The sequence below is a fragment of the Alligator sinensis genome, unplaced genomic scaffold, assembly GCF_000455745.1.
Source record: "Alligator sinensis unplaced genomic scaffold, ASM45574v1 scaffold1176_1, whole genome shotgun sequence".
NCBI lineage: Eukaryota > Metazoa > Chordata > Crocodylia > Alligatoridae > Alligator > Alligator sinensis.
The window spans coordinates 223484-247792 of record NW_005842590.1 but is presented as its reverse complement, the minus strand read 5'-3'; the positions used below and the strand labels follow the sequence as shown (position 1 = coordinate 247792).

Here is a 24309-nt window from a genome sequence, read left to right as displayed (position 1 = left end):
AAATAACATATGAAAAAATGAAAACAATTAAAAGCAGCACACTCCCTTCCCATCAAAAAATCTAGTTATATTTAGGATGAAAACTAAGGTAACATTTTTTTCTATATGAAAAATGCTAGAAGTCATGCTGTCATAATTTCTCACTTTCTTGGTCAAAGTATAGATCTTTCTAACAGGTGTTTGTAATTGGTTGACTTAATTTCAGGTTTATGTTCTTCTCCTGACTCAAACCTGGGCAATCTCCACTGAGTTTGATAAAATAATCACTAACTGACATTCTTGCATACTGGACTCTGACTTCTATTCTATTATCCCATCCAGAAAGAGCACAGAACAACCGCAGATGCTTCCTCAACCTGAAGAAGGGTGTTTGTACCCAAAAGCTTGCAAAGAAGAATTTTTCCAACTATTTTAGTTGGTCTAATAAAAGATAGTGGATTTACCCAAAGAACCTTGTCTGCCTATGTCCTTAGACCAACACAGCTACAACCAATACCCATAAAATAATCAAAACGCTTCATTTTGGATATAAATACTAAACCCTCTTCAGAACTGTTTTGCTCTTTCTTTTTCCAGCAAGAACTATCCAACAAAATGTACATGGATTTTGATGTCAGTAGATCTGCCTTTTTCCCAAAAAGAAAGGTTTTGATGAAAAACTTTGCCCAGTTCTATTTCATTGTAAGCAATGGAAAGTGACTTACTAGCACTGTTACAGAGTTCCAGACACAATTCTTGCCCAACCCTCCTGCTCTTGGAGGTTCTTAATGTACAGATATTGATGTTTCGAAACTTGAGTGTTGTCAACATGGAAGGTTAATTTGACTAACCCTTCATTACCGAATAGTTCTCCAGATTCATTAGAGTATTCTGAACTTTATCACTAAGAACTTGAAGTCTTCTAACGGTGATATTAAAATGTGCTTGTAATAAGAAACTGATCATGCAGATGGCATCTCCTTACTCAGCTCATGTTCTGTTTTAGTTACAGAGTATACCAGTGGTGTCAACTACACCGCCCATGGGCCAGATGTGGCCCATGGAGCTGTATGATCCAGACAGTTGGTCACTGGACCAACCTCTTGCATCAGACCCCACCTAGCACATGGACTGGATCCAGTACCATGTATGCTGCACACAGCACAGGGAGCCAGCATGGGGTGGCACATAAAGCCCGTGTCCCAGACCTCTTGTGCTGCATGGAGTACTGCATCCAGCCCATGCACTGTGACCAGTGCACCCCCTGTGCTGGCTCCAGGGCTTATTGAACAGATGGCCCCAGGGCTAGCACAGGGCATGTGCTACATGGAGCACAGGGAGTCTGGAGCATGGGCTGCATGAAGATCCTGGGACCAACCCCACATGAGCCCTGAAGCACATGTCAGCCCTGCAACCCACCTTGGAGTGGATTTTTCCAGCACTGCCTGGAGGGAATGGGGAGCAGATCGGTGGAGAGCCCAGTTGCATCCAACCCCTCCCTGGCACTTGCCTGGATCCTCCCAGGGCTTCCCCAGGCCATGGGGCTGTCCCAGCACTGGCTGGGGCCTGGAGGCCAGGGTGGGCACTGCTGCAGGCTGGGTGACAGAGAGAGTAAGACCCTGTGCTGCAGAAAGCCAGGGAAGGTGTGTGGACTAGGACTGCGGTTTAGGGCAGGCATCTGCAGCTGAGACCCTGCGCATGGCTTTGTGGCCTCAGCACGTGTGGTGGGAGCAGTGCATGTGTATGTAGGAAGGAGGGAATGAGGTGGGGACTCACCTGGATGTTTGTTGCACATCCGTGCTCCCAGCTAAGTTGCGGTGGCAGCTCCCAAGCTCAGCATTCACTCTGCTGGGCTCTGGCTCTGAAGTATGCTGGGGGTACAAGTATTTTGGGGGCAATGCAGCACCCTGCTATGTTTTGCTCCTCACCCTCTTCAGTGCCCTGCCTGGGGATAGCAGCCTGTGCCTTAGAAACTGGGTAAAAAGCACCCAGGGAATGAACCTGCAGGGACAGTGGAGTTGGGACAGGCAGAAGTGAAATGAAATTATTGTGTATGTGGGGATGCTGTATGGGAGTGGGGGGTCATTTTGTCTGGCCTGCAGACTGGCACAGCAACACTCATCAAGGTCAGATGAGTTGACACCCCTGGAATATATAAAAAAAAAAGTCCAATTTTACTATATTATCACCCTAGAAAAAGCATAGCTATGGATATCCTGCTTCTGGCATCATCATCAGAACTATCATTTTTTTCCACTGGAGTAATCTTTAATTATCCATGCTGATGTAAGAGGCAGACAGAACATAGCAGGATTTTTATTCCAGATCTTTTACATGCAGGACTGACTATTGGCAAAATCATCTTTTGCTTTGTAAACTGAAAATATTGTATATGGAGTCACTGAGAAAATAAGGATTCATCCCCACAATGTCATTTCTCAAATGTCACTTTTCAGATTATAACCTGGCTTTAATATTTCACCAGTGACACTATGAAGTACATTTATCATTTTTATTTTGTTGACAAGATACTCAGAAGGTCAAAGTCAATCTATTCACACTAACATTTTTTAGAGATTAGTTTTATTGTGCCAATGGCAAGACAGTGGTATACAAGACGAATGTAGGCAGAATGTAGCATAACAGTACCATTATCACTGTTTTTAGAGAACTAACCTATCAAAGGGGAGAGTAATATCACTGTAATATTTCAGTTAAATTAAAATTATTGTCTTTTTTAATGTTTGAAGATAAAAGCTTTGGGAATTAGAAAAGGGAATAACCATTTCACAAAGACTTCTGGAAAATATACACCCAGCTTCATCTTGTATACGCTGCTGGGTTTTTCAGAATTCTTTTCTGTAAATGTGGGACTGTGCCAAAATTGTCCTTTTTAGAAGAACGTATATGGGACTTAAGTGGTGTATATATTCTGCACGTAGATGAATATCACTATGTGCTAATGACATGTTAGGATGTCAGAGAATGGCTTGTGTTTCTAACAGACATTTTTCTGGGTTGTTTACCCATGTTTGTCTGTTGAAGAAAAAGTTAACAGTATCTATTAAAATTCCTTTTTTGCAACTATGTCACTTAGTCTATTGCACCTTTAACAAGATGGATCATGTTAGGAAGCCCTAACCCACGTATAAACATTAACATCGCAGTCAAAGCTTTGTCTAGCCAGGTTTTGAAAACCTCCAAGGATGGAGCTTCTACCACCTCCCTGAGTAACCCGTTCCAGTGTTTTACTACCTCCTAGTGAGAATATTCTTCCTAATATCTAACCTAAACTTCCCTTGCTGCAATTTAAAACTGTTGCTCCTTGTTCTGTCTTCTGCTACCACTGAGAACAGTTCAGCTTCATCTTCTTTTGAGCCTCACTTCAGGTAGTTGAAGGCTGCTATAAGTCCTCCCACAGTCTTCTCTAGACTAAATAAGCCCAGTTGCCTCAGCCTGTCCTCATGTGCCCCAGCCCCCTCACCATTTTTGTTGCCCTCTGCTGTCCAATTTGTCCACATCCTTTCTGTAGTGGGGGGGAGAGAAACAGAGCACAGTACTCCAGATGTGGCCTCACCAGTGCTGAATAGAGGAAAATAATCACTTCCCTTGACCTACTGGCAACACACCTACAAGTACAGCCCAGTATGCTGTTAGCCTTCTTTGCAACAAAGGCACACTGCTGGTTCCTATTCAGCTTATTGTCCATTGTCACCTTCAGGTCCTTTTCTGCAGAGGTGCTGCCCAGGCAGTCAGCCCCAGACCTGTACAAGTGCATGGGATTGTTCCATCCTACGTGCAGGACTTTGCAGTTGTCCTTGTTGAACCTCATGAGATTCTTTTTGGCCCAATCTTCCAATTCATCTAGGTCACTCTGAAGTCTAGCCCTACCCTCTACTACTTCCCCCCCACCTTGGTGTCATCTGCAAACTTGCTAAGGGTGCACTCTGTCATCCTTCAAGTCACTGATGAAGATAGTGAACAAAACTGGGCCCAGGACCGACCCCTGGGGCACTCCACTTGATACCGGCTGCCAAATAGGTATCTAGCCATTGATTACTACTTTCTGAGCCTGATGCTCCAGGCAGTTTTCTGTCCACCTTACAGTCCATTCATCCAGCCCATACTTCCTTAGCTTTCCTGCGAGAATTTTGTGGGAGACCGTATCAAAAGCCTTGCTAAAAATCTATCTACACCACATCCACCTTGCATCCACAGAGCTAGTCACCTCATCCTAGAAGGCAATCAGGTTGGTCTGGCATGATTTGCCCCTGGTGAGTTCATGCTGACTGTTCCTAATCACTTTTTTCTTCTCCGAGTGTTTAGAAATGGATTCCTTGAGGATCTGGTCCATGATTTTTCTGGGAATTGAGGTGAGGCTGACTGGTCTGTAGTTCCCTAGATCCTCCTTCTTCCCTTTCTTAAATAAGGGTACTATTGTTTACCCATTTCCAATCATCTAGAAACTCTCCTGATCACCATGAGTTTTCAAAAAAGGTGGCCAATGGCTCAGGGCAGACACAAAGCTTATGTGATTAGTCAAGTAAATGCCCTGGCTGTTTGCAGAAACACCCACTATATATATGCTTTCCTATCATCTTTTTATGGGTACAGGCAAAGAGAGCTTGAGAGCCAAAACTAGTTGGGTACTTACATACTTAGGGTGCCTATACACAAGCAGGGAAGCTGCTCCGACGCACTGGAATTCCAGCGTGTTGGAGCAGACTCGAATCGACTGGAGTGTGGCAATTATAGCACTCCAGCAGTTAGCATCCCTGCATTTAAATATGTTGGCAGGGGTGCTTGCATCATATGAGCTCTAGTTCAAGCCCCCTGCTGCCATTTTTAAATGTGAGGACACTGATACATGGAGACATGGTAGCACTTTAATTAGAGCAACTGTCAGAGCCACTCTAATTAAAGTGCCCCCCACCCGGAGCACATGTAAATGTACTCTTAACTTCCATTGATTCTAGTGGTAAATCAGTTAGGTGCCTAAATGCTTTTAAAAATCTGGACATAAGTGGCATGCCCCAACATCACACCCTGAGGTCAGAAACAGTTCTTGGCAAAGAACTTTAGATCCTTGACTCTCAGTTTTCTATTCTGAAGACTCCCCTTTGAATGAAAAACAAAAGATTCTGAAAGGAAGTGGAGTTTAACTTTCTACACTTTCTTGTGAACCCAGCATTCATTCCTGCCTGTGGCAGGGGGTCAGGCTAGTTGATCAGTTCAGGTCCCTCCTGACCCTAGCTACTATGAAGCTACTATGAAACTATACACACAGAGTTACTACACAGTGGGTTCATCTACAGGAGACATTTATTGCAGAGTTGACTAATTAGCCCTGCAGCAAATGTCTTGCATCTACACATGCAGGGCTAATAGGCAGGAGTAAACCAATTAACTCTGCAGTAGGATAGTACTTGTAAATACAACTACTATCCCGCTGTGGAGTTTTTTTATACCACAGCACTGCACGTGTAGATCCTGATATGGCTGGCTGGGGCATGAGGTTGCTTTGGTGTGGGGGCTGCTTGCTGGATAGCCCCACACTGGAGTACCCTCATGCCCTAGCCAGCCCCTCCACAACATATTGAGCTGGGCTGGAGTAGCCCCAAGCCCCACCAGGCCCCTTGCCAGCCAGGCTGCTCTAACCCAGCTCATTGTGCTGTGGTCCCGGGTGCACTTGTAAATGCAGTGCACAGGAAGCAATACACTCCAACTCAATTAGTGCTGAAGTTTATTGCTTCAACTTAAATGCATGTTTAGACCTACCATTTACTCTCTACACAGTATGACACAGAAAACCTGTGATGTTATTTAAATGCAGTTAATAATACTTAAGTTTCTCACTAATAATAATACAAATATTCCATTTACATGAAATTAATAACACTGGGCTCAATATACATTAGTAATAATCCATATCCACACAACATGTTGTGGTCTTATTGGTGATTAATTACTTTCTCTAAACAATGCAAATATATTAGGCACTGGGACATGGCTAATTATTTTTCATCTTTTAGTTCTTTATGTTTGCAGTAGGCTAGAAAATCCTGTTTTGCATGTTAACAGATTCAGAACTGCCATTGTTGTGAGAAGGCAGGCAGGGAATCCATTGAGCAAATGGGAAAGGCAGGTAAGGTATGGGAGAAAAAAAAGCAAACAAAATCTGAGAGAGTACATTTGGACAAAGATCAGAATCATCTTCCACAACATCTTTGATAGCATGGTTCAAACAACCACAATCTGTTACTTGGTGTGTTATTTTTTGCTAAGTGTCAGAATGTATTTTACATCCTTGTTACTGGGGTTTAGCTCTTGCAGGGTGTCACTGGAGAGGTGTTAAGCCAAACTGATCAGCTGTCAGCTCCATCACAGGTAGAGCAATCATTTCTGTTCTAACTTACACTTGTGTAAATCAGGACTAACTCTGTTGAAGTCAATGGAATTGTACCAGCTACGGCAGAAACTGCTTCACAGTTTGCAGCAAGCCATTTACTGTATTGTTACTGAGTTACGGAGCTTCTCAGGGGAAAAAAAAAGTACATTTTAGAAGCCTATGACAGAATCACTGTAAATCTTCCTATGTAAATTGCAGGTCATGATATAGGCTAATTACTACTGTCTTTATTAGAAAAGGAATAAATCCTCATAATTAGGCTATATTATGGAAGAGTTGTTATTATTTTTTTTTAGAAAAAAATACTTCTTGCTGTAACAGTTCACCTGGAAACTGGCTGGCTGTGTACTAAGGTGGCTGCAGCTATAACATGACTAATCAAATGAAGCCTTTCTGTTCATTTTTAATGCATGACAAAGTCAGATGCAGATGTCAAGTTTGTGTACTGTAATGAAGTGTTCAATATAACAATTGTCCCCCCTGCTGTGGGGAACAATAAAAGTCAACGTCCATGTCGTGTACTAAATTGTTGTTGTTCTCTTGTAGGCAAGTTGGATTGCTTTTAAAAGGAAATATTTATTTCTTTTAGATAGAAAAACCTGTAAATTTTATTTAATCCCTCAGTTCAGTTCATATAATTGCATTCAAGAGGTTTATGAAAAGATGCTGGGAGGAGGAAGAAAGGCAGCTGAGTGCTCATTGTCATTATGACCATAAAGATTTCCTTCAGTAGGAATTCAAAACATACCCATAGCTACTGTTTCTCTCCACTTCCAGTATGCCTTAAAAATTACCTGTTGTACAATAGCTAGTACTGATAGCTAGTCTGTTAGCTCTGCATAGAAAAATTCTTCTTGAACCATTATTACCATCATATAGAGAAAGAAGTGTTGCCAAGAAGACACAATGATTTTTTCGCTTGACTAGATATAAAGCTTTTTTTTTTTTAAAACCAACAATTTTGTGGCAGCAGCTTACTGAGAAAAAGACACTGAAAAGGTTCTTTCTGACACATTCAAAGCAAACAAAAAACAATACCTGTTGTGGCTGCTAAGTAAAAAGAATATTTGAGTTACTCTGTCAGCATTATATAAGTTGTCTTAGGGTGAAATTCTGGCTCTATTGAGGTGAAAGGGAGTTTTCCTATTACTTTCGTAGAGCCAGTATTTCACCCTTGTTGCTAAATGCAAGTACAGTTCATTAGTAGTACTCAACTGAAACACAGGGGTGATGCAGGCACCTACCCTGGAGATCTTCCAAAGGAGATTGGAGGCACACCTTGCTGGGGTTATTTGACCCCAGCAGTCTTTCCTGCCCAGAACAGGGGGGATGGACCTGATGATCTCATGAGGTCTCTTCCAGCCCTAAACTTCTGTGAATATGTGAAACTCTATTTTAATAGAAATATTTAGAGACATGAATGACCGGTGCCTCCTGAGTCGGGGTGGGGGGAACCAGCAGCCGATCACCAACCGATCACCGACTGGGGGGAGGGGGGATTCCTAGAGGCTAATCACCGAGCCCAGAAGCACCGGCAACAAAACCAGATGTGCCAGCGGCAAAACTGGAAGTTCTGCTGGCGCTTCTCTTGGCACCCCCCCCTCCCTGGCCAGTGCCAGTCTCAGGCAGGGCATCAGCTGGTACTTCTCTTGGCTTCTCCACTCCTCGGCTAGCAAGGGCCAATCTCAGGGGTGGGGCACATATCCCCCCCGTGCCCTCCCTGTGCATGTTGCCTATGTTTAGAGACATATAATGGCCACAGGGAATGATGGCATGGCTGCTGCACCTTCTGGTCTTTGTGTGAGCCACAGTAAGGAGCACAGTCTAGGAGAGGTCAAGGACCCAGCCAAGCATTCCAGCTACTTTTTATTTTTTATTTCAAATTCCATTATATTTACTTTCATTTGACAGACATCAATTTCTCTACACATCTCTTTAGAATTATCAGCCAGATCCTCGCAGGTGTACATCAGTACAATGGGACTGAACGTTATCAAACCACCCCAGAAGAAGATTACAGTTTATGGGTTTATGAAGGTATTATCTCCTTTTTTGATGATCTAAATTCACTTTGCCTTTATCCAAGTGAGGCAAATGTACAAAGAGCAAACAGTGAGAACAATGTAGTTAACTGGTTTTGTGAGATACTGATCTTTTGTATTGGTTCTCTCATAAAGGCCCTGCTGTCAGCTGGGGCACTCTGACTTTTCTGCTGGGTATTTTCACCTCACTTCATCAACAGATCTGGATAGAGTCATCTGGGAGGTCACGGGGAAGAAGACAATGTGCAACAAAGGTGAGTGATCATTATGTATGAATTGAGAGATGGATATCTAGTAAGAGATACTAGGGTGTGGAACTGGTTTGTCTTTTTGACTATCTTTTGACTAGATTTAAATATGCTGTACTGATACCAAAACTATAAACTTGGACATGTTGGGGATATCTGAGATAGTAGAAACATGAAGGTGTTTAGTCCATCCCCTAGTGCAATGGCAGAGGAAAACAGCCACATTAACTCATCCCTGTTCTTTAGCAACTCTCTGTAAACAGAACAGCTCCTTTGAGCATAGAGAGTCTAATGTTACCTATAAAAGCCATGAAGCTTGTATAAGGTATGACAGGAATGAGCCTATTTTCAGTACTAGCTCATGGGAGGCTGGTAGAGATTGCTGAAGATCATGGTTGTGTCTCCCTTTCCCGAGCTGTATTGAGTTATGGTGCGGATTGAGCTCTGGTTCCAAATTTCAAACGTCAAACAGATTTGAGATTGTTTCATGAAACTGGAACTCTGAAAGCCAGCACTGCTTCAGTGAGCTGAATGTAGTCATCCATTTCTCCTTCCATGACTTTGGTGAAAAGGCTGCCATTATAGAATATATGTGCGCAGCCACAAAGATGCCCATGGCTTTCTGATTGATGCTCTGATTCAGTTTGAAAAAGAGCAAGGCATTGTAACACTGCTAAGGAGAGGATGGGGAAAGTGTTGTGCTTCAGAACGCATTGGAACAAGACAGTGAAAACTTAAAAAGCAACAATTCTACAGGCCTTTGTTTTTATTTCTAAAGGCAGGTTAGTGCTGGTGTGATAAAGCTTTCTCTGCCATTCTCCTTCCTACTAAATATCAATGGATTACTCAGACAAAGGCTTAGGAGGTTCAGAGATTTTGTTTGTTTACTTGGAATAGCAGCAAATCAAATAATATCAATAGGTAGTGGCAGGTACAAAATGCTAAAAGAAAAATGCTCTGCAAGTCTGAGGTTTGTATTTATTTTGAGAAGAACTGTGTTAGCCATACAATAGTTTTTAAAGGGCATTTGCAAGCTCTGAGAAATAATTGGCTGATTAGTTTGTTTTTGCTTACTTTTGTTTGGGATTTTTGAGAGAGAATGAACCAAAGCCAAGCAGTTAGTATAAACATCATTAAATAACAGTAGTACCCATTTGGTAATGTGCTGTGATGCTCTGTGATTTTTGGGGGGTTTTTTTTTTTTTAAGAAACAATCCAATATGTTAAATCACTTTTTGGACCAAAAAGTTCTGTATGTAGCTTGAGCAACCTGGAGGTAGGCTGCATTTCCCCTGGGCTCCTTCTCCATCTTGCCCTTTCCTCAGCTGCAGCAAAGGTCACACACTAATGATCCAGGTAGTTACCCATTCACTGTCTACATTCCCTTTCCTCCCTTGGTTCAATCTCTCTTTACTGCAGCATGTTAAAAGCCCACTGACATTGCCTATACACATGTTTGGAGGTGGGGGGCATTTTAATTAGAGCAGTTCCTGGACAGCCACTCTAATACAAATGCATCACCATCACGTGTATTAAGCACCCCGCCCCGCATTTCAAAATGGCCATGGGGGCACTTTAACTAAAGCTCATTTGTCAAGGTTTAGTTAAAGTGCCCCCCTGGCCATTTTGAAATGGGGGGAGACCTTAATACATGTGATGGTGAGGTAGTGCTGGAGCATCCTAATTAGAACCCAGAGCAGACTCAATTAATCGAGTCTGCTCCAGCATGTTCTAATCAGAACATGAACTAGCAGGTCTAGAGGAAGTCTAAGATGCTGAGTTGCCTGACTTCAGGGATTCAGCCTTCTCCAGTGGTTTACCGACAGAGGGGAAAGGAGCAGGAGGGGGAGAGCCAGGGGGTGTGCCAGCTGGGCCCTTCAGAGTTGGGCGGAGTGGCCATGATGCCTTCCACATTTGGTGTGTGGGCCATCCACCTACCTGGCGGGTTGTAGGTTTCTTTGCTTGTTTCAGTCAGAAATTCTGGCCACTGCCCTTCCCCCGCCCCGTGTCCCATGTGCTGTGGTGTTAATTTCCCCACGAAAGTGCCATGGGATGGGAGAGAGGGCTCTGCACCCTACTTGGATTGTCCCCAGGAGGGGTGCACAAATGCAGGCATTAGCTCTCGGGCACTGGAGACCCATGGTACTGGCCTTCTCCATATTGATGTTGCCATTGACCTGGCCATTAATGGCTACAGCTAGAAGGCAGCATTTTCTCCTGGGATATTTTGGTGTCTGTTGGAGAAGATTTAAAATAAAATCTGAGATTCTGTTGTTTGGAGAAAACCTCCCATTTCTCTTGGTACATAGGCTAAGTTGTGCAGTTGCTTGTAAAAAAAAAAAAAGTAAGGTTCTCATCTTTGCCTCACCATTTAAATACTGCTTCATAATTATAAAGGGAACATAAAAGTACTGCGATGGCCTGCAGAATTCCTTCCCTGCAGCATTTGTGAATAGTCACATACGTTGTCCCTATGCTCTCTCAGTTCTGTTCCCTAGTACCGAGGCATGCCAGGGCCAGAGACTAGGACAGAGACAATGTCTGAAGGCTTAGAGAAGGAGTCTTCCTAGCACTCAGTGCTATAGCCATTTGGGGGTTTTAACACTAAAGCTAGGCTATAATTTTTTGTCAGAATGATTTGCCATCCAAATGTGCACTTCCTTCAAGACCAAAAATGTGCATATAGATATTACAATTGTGCTGAAATGTGTTTTTTTTTCCAAATGGAATATTCCAGCTCTTTGATTCCTCAGCAGTCTGGTGGTGGGTCATCATGGAACCAGGATTACAAGATTCCCTGGCTTCCCAGGTCTTTATTCAGCTGACTAAATCCCCAGGAAACCAGCTGTCTTACAAGTCAGGCAACACAGAGAAGCAGCTGCACATGGAATTGAAGAGCAACCTACCCATTTTCCAGGCTACTGGTTTAATGGGCACATTAGTTCCCTAGGATTTTGGGCACCCCTGTTTTTCAATTTAATTTTTATATTATTTTATTTAAAGAAAATAAAAGGTGTTATTCGAATTAGTACTTCATGAAACATGTTATCCTTTTTTGTGTTGAAAGTGTTTCTGATGTCATCGTACAATTTGACACCTTCAACAAGAAAATGACATTCTTGGCATTTCATTTGGTTCTCATTAGAATTAGTGATAACTGCAATAGCAGCTCATTTAAACCATTTAAAAAATAAAATTTAAATAATCCCATTAAATGATAAAATCATAAGAAACAGCCAAGGACAGCAGGGGAGTTTCAGCCCACCTACCAGTCAGGCCTCCTTAGAGCTGGGCATCTGGCTCTCTGATTCCCATGGCAATTGATTTTTGGAGGTTTTGGGCAGCATAAGAAGCCAGGGGCCCTGTGAGTTGAAGAGTCAAGGAGCTGGCTGCTGAGGCATCCCAGGGAACCAGCTGCACCTGGAAGGCCTGGCTCTGCAGCTGCTCACAAGGCAGACTGCCAAGGACTGGGATCCTGGAAGCTCTCGCTCCCCAGCAGAGGCGGCTTCAGTGCCAGGGAACCTAAAAAGGCCAGGGGAATTTTTTAAAACAAAATCGTTCTTTTTCTGTTCAGAATTTCCCTTTCTTTCCCCCCCCACATCTGAAAAAAAATCATTAAAATGTCCATAATTTCTTGCAACATGGCAATTCTAGAAAAGAAAGCATTTTGAAAAAAATCAGTCCTAAATATATAGGCTGTGATTGTAAATGATGTATTAGCTTTCCTGTGTTTCTATTTTATAGGGAGATAAATACTACAGGAGAGTGATGTCATATTTCCCTGATGAGCCATTGTATAGGAGTAAAGATTTCAGGGTCTCAAGCGTTATGAAGTTCTCATTAATTGGACCTACCTTACACAGAAAAAGAGTTGCAAAGAAGGAAAAAGAAAGGGTGCAAGGAAGAATTCTTTCCAAACTATTACTGTCCACATTCACAATGGTAAGAGAAGAGCCTGCTTCAATTAAATCCTACACCAAAGTTAAGACTGTATTTGGTGTATAAGATATTATGATGACTGGTGATCTATTGCTAGATAATTCAGTAAAACCAAGTGAATGTATAGCCCCAAGGAACAATTGTGGTCTGATTCTAAACAAACCTCATTAACTTTTTTTACTATTATTTTCCACTGTCTTTAATTACTATGAGCATGCTGCTAAGAGGAATATTATTCCCAAAATTGTTCACAAGAAACAAAATGTTCAAGAATGGTTGTGAAAAATGCTTTTGAGAATATTTTCACCATAAGTGGCAGTTAAAAAATCCAGAACTCTACAACAAACAACTGGTTAAATGTTACAGCTTATTTTCAGGTAAATTAACACAAAAACATGAAAAACGTCCTATAATTGATAATGCTCATGTCTTCTGGTATTAAAACAAAAGTAATCACATGTTCATCAAGTGACCAAGCATTTTGCATAAATAGCAGATACTCCTAGACCAAGTACAGACATTACACTTTTACCAGTATAAGTGATCATAAACTGGTCGATACCTATAACAGAGCAGAAGCTCAGAGCCAAAACTGGTCTGTACCCATAACACAAGAGAAGATTGGCACACATTGACTAGTTAAAAAATGGTGCAAATTGTGCCACTTGGGGTAAAATAACCATCCTGGGCTCCTCGCAGATCTGCAGCCAGGGGGTGCTATAGCCTGAGGCCAGCACCTGTGCTGTCCCCAGTAGTATAAAAAGCTGCCCTGTCCTGGCCCCATCAGTACAAAAAGCTGTTCTGTCAAGCAGGTCAGGGCTACTTGCTCTCAGGAGCTTCTGGGGCCCATCCAGTTGATACCTGATGACACTAGCCTTTGTGTCCGCTGGACTGCTGAAGCAGCCCTGGAATTTCCCTGCCCCCTCTACCCACGGCAGCCGTCTGGCAGTGGGGGCTGCTGCCTGGGTTTGACCTGCTGCGCACCTGCCAGATCTGGATGGAGACTACACAGCCAGTAGAGGCATCTGCCACTCTGGGCCAGCTGCCAGTGGGCTGTGGCTGCAGAGTTGGCCTTTGTGTGGCACTACTGTCCTGTGTGCCCCCTGCCCAGACATCTGGGCAGCTATCCCCCTGAAAATGTTCTGGGTGTGGTGGCCTGCTTTGAACTCTCAAAGCATGTTCTCCTGGCCCCAACTGGCCAGAAGGTCAGCCACCTCCAGCTGGGTCCAAGGTGCCAGCTCTGAGCAGGCTCCTCTGCCTGGTCCTGCCACTTGCTTCTCTAGCAGGAATTCTGGTGTTCCTTATTTGAAAACTGAAAAATCCCTGATAAAAAAATCCCAAAGTCACTTTGTAAAATCCATGTTCCTTCACAATTAAAACAGAAGACCACTATATAAGAGAGAGAGAGAGAGAGAGCGATCAGTTGGACAATGTTTGATTGATATATGCACAGTGTTAAAGCAATTTGGAAGCCTACCGGTGTTTCTGTCTTCATAATAAAATTAATTATAAATACCTATATGTTTTGCTCTTTGTCTTTGGTTTTCTTACCAAAGAGCAGTTAGAGCTCCCTGTGACCCCTTCACTAACCAGAATGTGGGGATAGCTGCCCCTGCAGCCACAGCTCCTGCCAACAGGTCTCAACCTGTCTGGTACCTGGGCACACAGGGTATGTGCTGCGGGGAGAGCTTTGAGATGCTGCAAGATGCACATGTGCACTCATGTGGATGTGCCCCCTGGATCAATGTAGAGTCAAACTTGATCTAGGTTACATCAGTCTATCAAATGTCAGTGCCAGGTATGCTCATGAATTGAGGTAGGTTGGTGTCCAGCAGTATCCAAAGGACTTTCCAAGCCAAGCACCTAGCCTAGGTGCTCCAGCTGAGCACCTAGCCAGTCCCACCCCCAAGCTCTCTATCTGTCAGTCACAGGCAGGGCAGGGGAGCAGGGATCATGAGCTGTTGGAGGGAGGCAGTGCCAGTGGTGCATCTGCATTCCTGGCTGGGTCATCATGGCACAGTGTCCTGGCCCTGTCCTGAGGCCCTGGACCATGCACTGGAGTAGCTCTGGGAAGGACTCAGAGGATTTATCCTCTTCCGCCCTGAGCCAGTGCCAATTTCCTAACTGAAGCCACTTCCTCCTATGCATTTGTTGGGCTCCAGTCCTTGAGGAGGGGCCAGCCATGACCTTGTGGCTGCTGCACCCAGTGGCGGGGAGGGGCAGTGATTCTAGAGCCAAGATTATGGGAGACAGTGAGTCCCTGCATTGGGCTGAGCTCACAGCCATCCCTCTCCCATCCCTGGAAACAAGACCAACCTGAGCCAAGCCATCCCAGGCAGCAGCAGTCAGTGCTAGCAGCGGCTGAGGCCAAGTTGGGGCTCACCCAAATCTCAGGGCTGTGGCCCCTGTTCCTGCACTGGAATCACTCTCTTCATTGCAATCACTCCCTTCACTGCAGCTGCAAGGGCTTAGCTCCCCACCCCCAGGACCAGAGTCTGGTAGTTGCACAGGTGGAAGCAACTTCAGCCAGGAATGTCATGATGGCTTGTGGGGGAGGGGAGGAAATCCTCCAAGTTCTTCCTGGAGTCACTCTAGTGCATGATTCTGGGGCTAGGGACAGGGGAAGGACACTCTGTGACCCACCAACCACTGGCACTGCTTCTCCCAGCAGCTCACAAGCCTCCCCTCTTCCTGCATCCCCCACCCCAGACAAAGCCTAGGGATCTCCATGCCACCAAGGCAGGGATGAGCACAACTCCCTTTGCTGGCTGTCTGCAGCTGAGATCTTCATGACAAATGACAGGGCAGTGTAGGAGAGGTGTCTACCTGACAGCAAATGAGGGATGGCCCCCACTCAGATTTTCTTAACTGTCCTCGGCAATGTCCAGCACACTGAAAGGCATGCGAGAGCACCCCCAAGCCTTCTGGCCTTGGCCACTGCAGGCATCTGCCTGCCTCCCACTAATGAAGGGTAAACATGAGCTCCATTTGCTCCTGATCCAATCTACGCAGTTTAGGGAAACCAATGTAGATTGGATTGATTCCACCTTAGGCTGTTTGAAAATCTGCATTTAGCCATGAAATGGTAACTCAACTATTGTATATATATTGAACAAATTTGTGGATATGATGGCCTGTGAAGTGATAACAAGCAAACTGAAAGAAATATGTTGCACAAACTACTTTGTAATGAATAATAGATAAAAATAAGAGATCAAGGAACATGATTTTCTATAAGCATACTGCTAAAAATATACTTTGAATGCCTGTGTAACAGGGACTCTAGCAGAAGCCCTGTTACTTGGGCTAATATCAGGAGGAGTGACCTCCGATTGCACCTGGTCAGGTGGAGATGATTACACACCTGAAGAGTGGTTGGAGGATTAGCTTGCGAAAACTGGGGATAAAACCAGCAGTGGGACATTTATAAGGCACCTTCAGGCACCAGAGGAGAAACCAGGGGCTAACAAAGACCCTAGAGAGAGAGAGAGAGAGAGAGAGAGGGAGAGAGACAAAGGAGAAAAGTCTTGCCTGTGGCTGGAAAAGACTTCAGGAACACCAGACTACCTGCAGATTCAACAGGTCGGATTCCCCAATGAACAGTAAGACGATGACGAGCTCTGGGATACTGAAGTGGCGGGAACAGGCTCGGCAGAAGAGCCAGAACAGGAGAGCTTTGGGACAATGCATGGGGAAATAGTGCCCAGATCAGCCCCGACCCCATGGGGACAGCAACTGTTTAGAAAATAAACAGAAGAATCAGGTGGGAGCTGCTCCCGATACAAACTGCGGGCGGAGACTGAAAGACGTGGGGATCGCATAACACTAATAATGGCAATTAGCCATTTTGATTAGTTTAAACAAAGTTTTATTAAAAGTTTCATCTTAAGGTTTTTCTTTCTATTGCAAATCAACTGCCTTCACCGGTGAAGTATTTGGCAAGGCTACTGTTGCCAGACCTTTTACTTTAAAGAAAATAAATCTTTAATTTGAGCGTGTAACACCTGGGTGATATTCATTGATCACAGGATTTAACAACTCACCAATATCCTTCCTTTTCTTATTAAATGCAAATCATGGCAGGTGAGTGCAGGAAGAACAAGTAAATCACCCAACACGTTCACAGCCTTCAATCTATATTTTCTTCCAGACAACTTTCATAATCTGCTTTTGCAACTATTACAACTGAAAGTTTTATCTCCCATTCATAAAAAATGTAGATTTTAGGGTGTTGAATTCTATTGGCATGTTGTATACTGAGATACAGGACAGTCCCTGAAACTTCCTTTTATGGCATCCATGTGTAGCTTTTTCCTCACTGAATATGGCCCTCTAATTCTAAAGATGTGTTATATGAAATCCTTGATATTTTTTCCAGTCTACAGTGTAATAAAGTCATTGTGACAGATTTCTGCCATTAGGCAAAAAGGGAGAATATGTACCGGTATTCCTATTCCAGTACCATCAGTTCTTCTTCATAAATGAGTTAGGATGGGAAGATGAAAAAAATTGGTGATTATAACACTCATGAAATACAACTAAAATGCATTGCTTGTATGATCTATCAAAATTCTATTTGCCTGGAATCAAGGTCACTTCTTACCCTGGGTCTTCTATGAAGTAAGCAGCATTCTGTTCTAAACCACAGGTCAGCAGTGTTCCTTTTTTAGTTCCAGAGAAAGAAATTACCTAGGCATGCTTTGGTTTGTAATCTAAAGTTTGATTTCCATTTTTAACCTGTGGATTAAAAAAATACTGAATTGATTATATGAAAATTTTTTTATAGTTTCCCAGAAGTGCTTTCCAAAGTAATAAGCTAACTTTTAATCATACAGGCATACTGTAAGTCTATTTCTTACCTACAGCCTCAGTCTTACTGAGAGAAGTGAGGAATATTAGGCGGAGATGACATAGGAGAGAATACCTGTATCTGAAGAGTGCTTTAGGGTAATATTAAGAAAGGAAAAAATGTAAATTTATACCTTAAACAGTTTTGGATAATGGAATGTAGATTATTTTGTTGTGAAAGTGTGTCTGCAGACAAGAAATGAAATCCTTTTTGCTTGGCATATAGGGCTTTAAACTAAGATTGCTGGGGGACAGGGAAACACACATGCCTGGGGACTGACATACAAGAAAGCTCCATAGATAGTGACAGTAGGAGAGCCACTCTTGCAGGAGGTGAGGGAATAGTTTTCCTTCAGTGTGACAGGAAATTAAGAGTCTCAGTAGGAAGACTCAAGTGCCTGTACACTAATGCCAGGAACATAGGGAACAAGCAGGAGGAGCTAGTCCTCCTACTGTCTAGTGGGCACTATGATCTAGTAGGGATTGTGAAGACCTTGTAGGCCTCCTCACATGTTTGGAGCATAGCCAGAGAGGGCTTCGCCCTGCATAGAAGGGACTGAGTAGGGAAGAAAGGTGGTGTGGCTTTCTATGTGAAGCAGCAGTACACCTCCTTGGAGGCTGACATCAGCTCCAAGGAAGAATGACTTGAAACCCTCTGGGTCAAATTGGGGAGAGGGGGATGGAGGGACACGGCAAGAGAAACCTAACTGTAGGTGTGTAGTACAGACCACCAAACCAAGGGGAGGAACTCAATCTAGAGTTTGCCCAAGAACTGACAGAGAACGCACAATCACAGGATGCAGTCATCATGGGTGACTTCAATTACCTGGATATCTCATGGGAGGAACACTCAGCCAACTCGGATTGGTCACGTTCCTTCCTCACCTGCATCAAAGAACTATTTTTGACTCAGGAGGTGTGAGGGCCAATCAGAGGTAACGCTCCTTTAGACTTGGTCCTGGCCAAAGGAGATGACCTGGTGACTGACTTAAACATAGAGGGTAGCCTGGGCAACAGTGACCATGAAACCATCACATTCACTGTCTGTCACAAGGCAGACAAACTACATAGCAGGATTGAAGTTTTGGACTTCAAAAATGCAAATTTCAACAAGCTCAGGTCACTAGTAAGGAAAGTGCTGCAGAACCAGGGACTGAAGACAAAAGGAATGTATGAAGAGTGGTTGTTCCTTAAGGACATGATCCTTGAAGTACAAAGGAAGTCCCATGCAGAGCAAAGGTACCAAAAGGGTTGGGAAGCCCTCTTGGATAAACAGAGAAATCACGGTCCTCTTAAAAAAGAAGAAAGAAGCGTACAAACCATGGAAGCTTGGGGCATGTCCCAAGGAGGACTATACAACCATGGCCTGCACTTGTAGAGAACAGATTATAAGGGCTAAGGTGGCAACTGAACTAAAATTAGCAATGGGAATCAAGGACAAGAAGTCCTTCTTGAGGTACGTAGGGAACAGGAGGAAAAAAAATGGGAGTGTGGGGTCACTGCTCAGCAACTCAGGGCAGCTGGTTACTGGCGCTTGGGATAAAATTGAATTCCTGAATGAATACTTTGCTTTGGTTTTTCACTGGGCCAAGGGGAAAAACATGCCAGATAGGGTATGGAAGGAGCAGGGTAGGAATGACCCTGTTCCTATGATTGCTGTAGAATTGGTGTGTGATCAATTTTAAAAAATAGACATATATAAGTCAGCAGGCCTGGATGAACTTCATCCGAGGGTGCTGAAGGAGCTGGCCAAAGTTATCACAGAACCCCTGGCAAAACTTTTCCAAAACTCATGGCACTCCAGAGAGGTCCCTGAGGACTGGAATGAGGTCCCTGAGGATGGGCACTGAGCCAGTGTTATGCTCATCTTCAAGAAGGAGAGGAGGAAGGACCTGGGTAACTGTAGGCCAGTTAGCCTAACTTCTATCCCAGGGAAAACCCTGGAAAAATTCATCAAGGAGTCTATATGTGATAGGCTTGCTGAAGGTAGGATTCTGAACAACAGGTGTGGCTTTGTCTTGGGCAGGTCTTGTCTTCACAACCTCATCTCCTTTTATGATCAGCTAATTCACCACCTGGATAAGAGAGAGGAGGTTGACCATGTATAACTTGACTTCCAAAAGACTTTTGATCTGGTATACCACAATATTCTCATGAGAAACTTGGAAGAGTGTGGACTTACCTGCAAGACAGTTAGGTGGGTAGGAAGCTGGCTGCAGTGTAGGACTCGGAGTCCTATTGAACGTTTCTGTGTTGTCTTGGTGAGAAGTGGTCAGTAGTGTCTCTCAGGGGTTGGTGTTTGGTTCAGTACTTTTTAACATCTTCATCAATGATTTGGATGTGGGGGTGAAGAGCTCACTGGCAAAGTTTGTGGATGACAACAAGTTATGGGGAAGAGTGGTCATGCTTGAAGATTGGCTGCAGATAAAGGTGCACTTAAACAGGCTGGCAAGTTGAGTGGATTGGAACCAGATGAAGTTTAACATGTAAAGTACTCCACCTGGGGATGAACAATCCCCTACATGCCTACAGGCCTGGAAATGATGATCTGACCAGCACTGTGAATGAAAGAGACCCGGGGGTAATAATAGACCACATGAACATGAGCCGGCAGTGCAACACTGTAGCCAGCAAAGCAAGTAATACTCTGGCATGCATCAATTGATGCATCTCCAGCAAAACCAAGGAAATTATTTTTTTTACTCTACTTGGCATTGGTGAGACCACAACTGTAGTACTGCAGCCAGTTCTGGGTACCGCATTTCAGCAAGGACATGAAAAAGCTTGAGAGGGTTCAGAGAAGAGCCACCCGTATGATCAGAGACTTGCACGACAAGCCATATGAGGAAAGGCTGAGGGACCTGGAACTCTTCAGCTTGAAAAAGAGAAGGCTGAGAGGGGACTTGGTAGCAGCTTACTGCTACATTGGGGCATACATCAAGGGCTCAGTGAACAACTATTCACCAGGGCATCTTTGGGGAAAACCACGAGTAATGGTCACAAACACCTAGAAGACCATTGCAGGCTCAGCATTAGGAAAAACTTCACAGCTAGGGTGTCCAGACTGGAATAAGCTTCCTCCAGAGGTGATGCAATCACTTGCCCTGGAAATGTTGAAGAGGAGACTGGACAGTCACCTTGCTGGGGTCACCTGACCCCAGTTGTCTTTCCTGCTTGGTGCAGGGGCTGGACCCAATGATTTTCCGAGGTCCCTTCCAGCCTCACAATCTATGGATCTATAAGACTTACCTAGACTAAAGAACTAAGTAGGTATTGTCAAGAACAAGTCTCTTAACATCCAAACAACTTTAACTTGGATAGGATAATTTAGAATTTGTTAATGGCACACACTATGGGCACATCTACAAGAGAAATTAAAGCACCTGTACAGAAAATTCAGGTGTATTAAACTGGGCCCCCACACAAATCTGAATGTGTATCTATGTGTGTCTAGTAGTTCTGTTTGGGGCTGCTCCTGCTCTGCTCTGCCCCCCACCCCCTGCAGCAGTCAGGGGGAGCTCCAGGCACAGGGGCTGGTCCTGATCTCCATGTGGCTGGGAAAGCTGTCCCAGATGTGGGACAGCTGCCTTTCAGCCATGTGGAGATTGAGACCATCCTGATGGGGGCATGAGTAGGGGACTGAGGAAGGGGCATTATATTCTGGTGTGGGGCCAGAGCTAAAGTAGTCTAACAGTTGAGCAACTGCTCAGCCAATGCACAGTTGGGTAGCAGGAGATGCCTGAGAGACTGCACCAGGGCTGACCAAAGAGAGAGGGCTAAGCCCGAGGATCTTATGGACCAGGTGGGATGGTGTGTGGCTCAAGGGGGTGGTATGCAAGAGACTGGGTGAGAACCGCTGGAGTGTAAGAGGCCCCGGTGAGAAAGGGGTGGTATGAGTGTGGTCTGTAACAAGGCAGTGTGAGAGACACAGAACTGTGTGTCTTGCTGAGTCCAGCCTTGAGCCAGTGATTGAACAGCATGTCATCTGCAAGGCTTGGGATGCAGTACAGAGGTGGTTGGAGCTGCATACTTAGGCCCAGGAGAACAGGGCATTCAAAGGGCAGCCTCCCACCTAAATAAGACTGTGCCCACCTCTGTTTGATTATCTGCTCCCATGCTGCTCTAGCACATGCACCTGGTTTTGGGTGTGATGAGATCCCTTGCAATCCTGGAGAAGCCCCTTGGTCACTCCCGGGGAAACCCTGAAACTCACCTGCCATGACTTTGGATGGTTCTTCAGTGGTGGGGATTCCCACTGAGGGGACCTCCGGGACTGTCGTGTTTCCCAGCAGATGTATGCGGGGCTCCACCTCCCCTACACCCTGTCCATACACCAACCCTCGAGATGAGCCCAATATCTTTATGTGGCTTGCCCTCTGGTGGTGTCAGTCCCGGATCTTCCTTTTTTTTTTTTTTTTTTTTTTAAGCCAGGGATTCTGGCTGTCCTGCATTGCCACAGCCAGGTTCTTCTGTGGCTCCTTGCTGAGCTATCTCGGGTTCCGCGTTCCCGTGCCACTTGCTGCTGGTACAAGACAATTCCCTTGATCCCATCGGTGCTGATGTCAGCCTCTTCATCTGATCTTCCTGCTCTTGCCGGTGCTGGATGCACTCAGCGTGGGGGATCCTCTCTGCTCCTCTCACCCCCAGCATACCCCTTCACTCCTTCTCAGAGACAGCTTTTGAATCCGCAGATAAGCACGGCTGATAAACCACATGGGTCTTTCTCCTGTTTCCCTGGATTGTCAGCATCCTACAAGGGGTAAGTTTTCTTCCTTTTCAGGGTTCTTCTTTAGGGGTTGTGTTCCCCTTGTCCTGGGTTCCCTGATGGGCGGGGCTCCTCGCTCCCTCATGCTTGTACCCCAGCAACAAAGACCTTAATCATTTAACAATAGGGTGTGGCAGGTGAGAGAGGTGGGCAGCATGCCCAGAGGTAGGTGGGAGACTAGCACTGTGGCTGGTCAGGGAGATCCCACATCACCACACACATGGCTAGGTGGCAGCTGCCTGCTAGCCAGGACAGCTCTCCCAGTCATGTGGAGATTGGGAGGGGTCCTGATCTCCACATGGCTGGGAAGCAGAATCACACTAAGCTGGGACAGCTCTCCCCACCCCCTGTAGTCTCCTGCTGCCTAGGCTGACCAGAAAAAATTTGCTCCTGGTCAGCATCTACACATGCACTTCAGTGCATTAGTTTAATGTGTTAATTTTTAGTACCTGTAGATACAGGTACTAGAAAATGGTACATTAGACTAATCTATTGCGCAGTAATTGCTGTGCATTTGTAGAGGCTGACACTGTACTGAGTATTAGTCTAATGCACAGTAAAGTGTCTTGTATAGATGCACCCTGTATTGTATTACTCATTTGCCACTTTAAAAACCCATCTCACATTAGCCACTACCATCTGGGTTTCTGTTGACCTATACAAAATTGCTTATCATCTCATCCCAGTTTCTACATTGGAAAATTCAGCCTTCACAATTCACAATTGGCACTAATTAGTACCCTTAGTGACAGTCCCTTGCACCTTGCTCTTGCTACTTAGGGTTTAATCATATTAGAGTGACAGTAAACTCGATACCACTTCTGTTAAAGTCAGTAGACTTTAGTGGGAGTTGAATTTGGGAAAGCTTGCAGTATGGCCACTTGTGATGTATTCATTCTGGGGGTGAATGAAATGTTACAGTCTCTATGACTGGCAATTCACATAAAAATAAATTTATTCACAAATAATGCAAAGAGCAGATATGCAGCCAAATGTATGAGACAAATAAAAAGTGATGTGCAGTTTAATGAAACAGGTGAACCTTATAATTTTGCTATTTTTTAAAATATAGCCTCGTGTATCTTGTGTGCCAATTAGAACTAGCAACAATGCCAAATTGTGTCAATTACTGCATTAAATTTTACTAAGTCTCATCTTCACTAATTCTGGTCTAGCTTATGAAGCCAGAAATTTAAGCGTTTGAATGTAGAAATCACTTACTTTGCTTTGTCAGGAGAAAATTAAAAACCTCATAAATTTTCTCAAGTTATCCTTAAGTTAATGATGATGTCTTAAAGGATTTCTGAGCAATCAATAAAAAGAAAATTATAATTATTGTTATTGATTGGTCTATTTTGTTCTCATCTCTTCAGAATGAAGAAGTGGAATAAAGTGAAAAGGTTCTTTCTTACCTCCTAATCTCAGTCAAACATACACTTGCAAATGTTGCTTTCCTAAATAGCAGTAGCAAAAAATGAACTCTCATGCTTTGATTTTAGAACCCATTGGGCTCTATTCAGATGGAAATTTGATTTCCATGGTTTGTCCCTTTGAGAATCTGAGTTATTTCCATGCCTAAACTGTGATGCAGGCTACTTATGATTCAAGAATCACACATTTTTTCCAGACTGCTCCCATGGTAGATTCTGAACTTTGGCAACATTCCTCCAGTTATTCAGACTAATTTATACAAACTTCCGTGTACCTACAATATAATATTGAGAATTGTCTACACTTACTGCTACCTGAACATGTTTACAAAAAGACTGGCATCAAGATATAGGGATTTCTATTGAAGTCTGATTAATACTGCCATTGCCACCATTTTATGGACCATGCTTTTTTTAAACATGGCCAATATTTGTGGAACTTTATATAAGAGATGAAAATAGAAATAGAACTTTGGTGTATTACATAGGGGGAAGAAGTGGGGAGCAAGAGATGCCAAGAACCAGAGAGCAGATGGACAGAAAATGGGGGGAGGGGGGAGCTTATTCTGACTCCCCCTCTAAATTTTGCCATTTTCCTACCTTTAATTACATTACTGCTTTGCATGTATTAACCTCTACAAACACAGAT

At 44.1% G+C, this 24309-nt stretch overlaps 1 protein-coding gene across 1 annotated transcript in view; it reads right to left on the bottom strand.

The window, feature by feature from the left end:
* The window catches only part of LOC102384375 (von Willebrand factor D and EGF domain-containing protein-like), a 328357-nt gene that overhangs the window by 245575 nt on the left and 58473 nt on the right, over positions 1-24309 (bottom strand). The gene's annotated exons all lie outside the window — the stretch shown is intronic.